The sequence below is a fragment of the Rhyacophila brunnea genome, unplaced genomic scaffold (genome assembly GCF_057557595.1).
Source record: "Rhyacophila brunnea isolate RB1 unplaced genomic scaffold, BYU_Rbru_1.0 scaffold_32, whole genome shotgun sequence".
NCBI classification, from domain to species: domain Eukaryota; kingdom Metazoa; phylum Arthropoda; class Insecta; order Trichoptera; family Rhyacophilidae; genus Rhyacophila; species Rhyacophila brunnea.
In genome coordinates this window covers 1,618,003-1,623,566 of record NW_028232985.1, presented here as the reverse complement: position 1 = coordinate 1,623,566, position 5,564 = coordinate 1,618,003, and the positions used below count along the sequence as shown (strand labels likewise).

At 24.0% G+C, this 5,564-nt stretch overlaps 1 non-coding gene across 1 annotated transcript; it reads right to left on the bottom strand.

Moving 5' to 3' along the window:
* Window positions 1–4,544: 4,544 nt before the first annotated feature.
* TRNAK-UUU (transfer RNA lysine (anticodon UUU)) lies at window positions 4,545–4,617 on the bottom strand. The gene has a single exon. It is a non-coding gene; the product is annotated as a tRNA-Lys (tRNA).
* Between the last annotated feature and the right edge of the window lie 947 nt (window positions 4,618–5,564).

Here is a 5,564-nt window from a genome sequence, read left to right as displayed (position 1 = left end):
TGTATAATGCTTATTTATTTATGATTCGAATATTAGCATTATAATTTTTTTTTAGAAAAATTAAATATTTTATGTGATGTACAAGGATTATTCGTTGATCTTTTTATTAAAAATTTAGATGGACTTAATATAACACTTTATATGGGCCAGTACATATTATAAAATTATTGACGAATAAATATACAATTATACTGTTTTTTTTCTAAAAGATATAATGATTATTTAACTTATTTTATTAAAATGGATTCTTTACGCAATGTGTGTGACATATTCATTGAAAAATCTAAAACAGAAGCATTGGTAAATTTAGATAAAAAGTTGGTAAAAATGTCATAATTTTCCAAAAATATTTAGTAACAATCCTAAGGTTTTTTGTAAGTTCTTTCTAGTAGGTCATCTATTAAACCAAAAAAAACAATTTAAATGATTCAATGGGCATAAATTAAATTTTTAGTAACTTGTAAAATTTCCGGTATTTTTATTGATAAAATATCATTTTATATTGCATATTCATAGGTTTTAAGCTCTTTTTTTATGTAAATCATTGGCTTAGCTCGAATACTTTTTGCATAAGTAAAGTTTAAAAACATTATATGAATACAAGGTAGTCAATTTTAGAAGTATATTAATATTAAGCGCAAAAAATAAAAACAAATTTTATGGTGTGTTTAGAGTCAGTACCGAGTGAAAAAATGCTTAAATATATAAAAATAATCATATATATAGTGACCTGATCAACATTCGAACCAAAATTGAATTGAATTTTAGTAATATTAAATAATAGTATATTTTGTTCATTTGTGTTCTCAAAGTTTTTGATATAGCTTTCTATCGCAATAATATAAACATATAAACAAAAAGCATCAATTGATAGATTTACATTTGTTATATTAAAATATTGAGTTTTTATAAATTTCAGATTTATTAAAAAGGATCCCATAAATTTCTATCGTATATTTAAAATTTATGTGCACATCTACTTGAGAAATTAAAAATTTTGATGTTTCAATAACGTATAAGCCTTTTTTTTGTAAAATTCAATGCCTATGATCATAGGAGATTATCAATGGTGATATGGTCATTTTAATATGATTTACACATTCAAATTAGCATTTCCAAATCCATTTAAAATTTTATATATTACAAATACTACATATTTTGTGATCTTTAAGCTTTTTTTATTATTCTTCGTTGTTAATATCATATGTATCAATAGTCCAAATATTTATTACCTAATATTAAAGTCACCAAAAAAATATTTTTGTATATAAGTTATAGTATATTGTTATTTTTCAAGAATCACCTTTGTATCAATTTCCTCTTTGTAAAGATTTTTATTTTTCTGGCAAAATTTGACCCATTTAATAATCAAAATTTTGAAGCTACATCGGTCTATAAGAACACTGGCTAAATAATGTAGAATAACAAAATTTGAGAAAATATAAAAATCAATGTGTTCAACTACTATTTAAATTAGGATTCATGTCTATACTCTAGTTCAAAGTGCTATATGTGGTATTATCACAATTAATTATCATTGCCCATTTTAATGATTTAATAGCAACATTTATCTTCAAGTGCCTACTAAAACAAATTTAATCCACCGCCTGTCTGTCTGTATTTACGGATCCGAAGCGCCCATATATTTTAATTGATGAATAAAATGAAATTTTATCCTCTTAAATATTATGATAGCATATAAATTAAAATTTACTACCTTAGCGAACAATTATATAATATAAAAATACGCTTTTTAGGATAATAATAATTTTAGCCACAAAAAAATTAGTTAAAAATTGTAATTTTTAATTAAAACCAAACATATTCGAGTTCATACAGAAGCTACAAAATATAAACTTTTTCCTCTTTACTTCTTCGAATTCCCTTGGGGAGCTTTCTATTCTTTCTTTAAATGTTTTAACGTCTGACGTTATAGTTATCACATCGGGCTCTTTAAGATGTATGCCAGGGTTATAATTTGAATTAGATAAAGTTGGATTATCGCTTTCAATATTTATTTCTTGTTCGGATGTGAATTTTTCAATTTCATTTTCACTAACCATGTCAAAATCAGTCTTTTTAATCATGAATTTTTCACCTGAAAAGTCCCCTTTTTTGTGGACTTCTGCTATCTCCAAATTCTCTTCCACTTCATCAACATCAATATCCTCACAATAAAATATTTTGTATAGGGATCTAGAATCTAATTCTGAAAAAGTACATTTTACATATGCTGCAATAAAAACTAAATTTGCAAGTTCCATAGTGGTATAATTAATTTTGTTTATATTTCATGGAATTTGCCTTTTATGATATAAGATTTTTGTGTGATTTTTGCATTTTAATATTAAAATTAATCAATGAAAATATTTTAGATTTTGAAATTTGGATACGTTAGCAGTATTTTACTATTTACGCCATTTTTATAAAATTATAATGTCTATTTTGGCATAAAAAGTATGCAATTTCTAAAATTATAGTTATCTAAATTTAAATTTGAAGGTTGATAGTGTAATTTTGTATTTAATTTGCTGTTTTGAAGTTATATATAATAAATTACATTTTTATGAAAAAAAAGTATATGATATAGATAACATGTGTAAAAATTAGTAGATTATACAGGTGAATAAGCTTCTAAAAACATTTAATGTTATTAATTTACTAAAATCACAAATATTAGAAAAAAATTCTTGTGTAAGTTAGTTGCTAAAATATCATAATGTAACTAAGTTTGTATTTTCTATATATATATTGCTAGTTTTAAAAGTATTTACAAATACGATATATTTGAATCTTTTGTTTCTCATAAGTGCTCTTTTAAATCATCTTAATCAGCAAACATTATATAGAGTTAATATTCGGGAATATCTAATTTTATTGTGACTTTTTTTGGGGCAAAGAATCTCGTTTTTTACCTCTATTCATAAAATTCTTTATGTCTTTATAAAATGTAACAGCAGATGCTATCTTTTTATTTTAAAATTAAGATTTTTTATTAAGTTTCAAAATGATATTAGATAATAATAAATTTTAAAAACTAAAATTATTAATTATCATACTGCTGCTGACCATTGTAATTTAGAGATTAAAAATATTGAATTTTCTGTAATTATTTATTGATCTAATACAATTAGAAAATCATATTACTTTTTTTTGAACATAAAAGATAAATATTCCATTAAAAATGATCTAAATTTTTAATTTATATAATTATCTTAATATGATCAAAAAATCATAAACTAGAAAATATAATAATTATTTTATTCGATAATTAACTTTTAATGTTTCTTTCGAGAGAGAAACCACCCCGTACTACAAGCAGGTGACAAATCGACTCTATATGCTTTAGTTTTACAATAAATATAATAGTATTCAGCTATTCATGATTTTTCGGTGTTTAATCTTAATAAAATAAGACAATCAGGCAAAATATTTATTTTGAAAGTTAATTTTAAAAGATCTTCTTTATTGACACATAGAAGACCAAGTTTTATGAAAAATTATACTATCTTAGATATTATCTATAATGAGCAAGTTTTTATAAACTGTAACACATATTTCATATTTATCATATTTTAAAAATATAACGAGCATACAAACTAAGTTTTATTTTATTTCTTTTTGAAACACATATATTAGCAAATGAATTTTCATACTTTCTAAATTTTGTTATATAGTTCATTTAGAACTCGAAGTCACGAACTAAATTGAGGCATATATACAAACCTTGTGATATAGAAAAACACTTGAATGTACATGGTCTCGAAAAGGGGAGAGGCATTGAAATTGACTTCAGAAATGTGAAGATAGCCAAAAGTATAAATACACTTTGTGCGAGGGAAATCAAGCAAGATGTGCTAGAGAATAAAATTAAAATTATAACGAAAATATAGGGCTATAAATAAATTCTATTTAATTCATTGAGCAGGATAAAATACAGTATTATAATATATCTAGAAATAAATTTATCATAAATTCATTCAATCATTATCGCATTTCCTTATGGACTTATTGAATGAATGTTCAAGGTGAAAGATAGACCAGAAAAAAAACACGTATAATTTTTTTATTATGCTAGTATTTTAAGGATAAAAATATTTGGAGTTTCAAGCTAAGATAGCTCGAAATTTTTAATGGTTTTATCCTAATTTTTAATTTACAAGTCACGCGTATTGCTGCTACCTACAGGCATTTTTTTATGCGGCTGCAATAGGCAATACATTTAAACAAAATATTTTTTTAGGTGAAACATAAGATTGCATACTTTATTGAAATTCTTCATAAAGGTTTTTTATCAATTTTTTTGTGTACTTTCGTGTTTTACCGATTAATATAAATTATTTATATTAGATCTTTTGATTTTAATACGAATAAAGGCAACCAATGATTTAAATCAGAGTTTTAAATGATATACGTAAATATATAAATTACTGTGACATATTTTGTATGTTGTACAATAAAGATTTGTTAAAACTTAAATTAAAATATCCACTAAATTAATAGAGGGCACATATCAAAATAAAATTTATCACATGCAAAAAAGACGCCCCCTATGGGACTTGAACCCACGACCTATCGGTTAAAAGCCGATCGCTCTACCGATTGAGCTAAGGAGGCTTCGAAAACTTATAAATACTAGTATATATATTATCATTTTGCAGATAATTTAATAATATATATAAAGGTGGACAGGAAAGTGGTTTACTTATTAAAAAATAATTTTAGGATAATTTTGAGAGATTTATTATCTGTAAATAATTATTTCTTCATTATGTTTTCTAGACCGATTGGATTTTAAGATTGTGGGAGTGAAAAATCAATGAAATGGTAAATAAATAAGAATATCAAGATGTATGCGAAAATATCATATACATCTAAGCTAAATATAAAATGCATAATGAATCTAGAAGAATTTATATGAAAATTTGAGTTATAAACTTTTTGCTATAAAAATTGATATTAAGTCGACGCGATTTAGCCTTCAGATTGGTGATATTGTATTGATTGCTAAAATATCAGAATTATAATTAATCTACAAATAAAAGTTGGTCAAAGAGATACGCAAAGATCAAAACATAGGTTTGTTTTTTTTTAATTTTCTAACCAAATAAAAACATTTATTCAGAAAAATTATTGGTAAAATAAACATAGTCGCTTGATTTAAATTTTAGAATATTTATAATTTAATTGCTTTAATTATGTGCTAATTTTGTTATTGTAATTTCTGGTTTCTTCTTCAAGCGCAATATGATTGATTTCCCGTGGGCAAAAAATATTTAAACTCTTCTTGATACTTCTCTGGGGTAAGACACATTATTTCAAGGTTTTTCCTATATTTTTAGTTTTTATATGTGCCTCAGCTTGATTTTCGATTTCGAGTTTTTCAGGTAATTGATAATTTGTAAATGCAGCTTGTTTCAACTTTACAATAAAACAACCCAAAATGCTAAAAAACAAGTAGTATGCTGAATAAAAATATTAAAAGCAATAAACGGCTAAAAATTTACTTAGCTTATATAACATATTTTGCGGGTGGTGGTAATTCTTTTCATAGTCTGATTAAG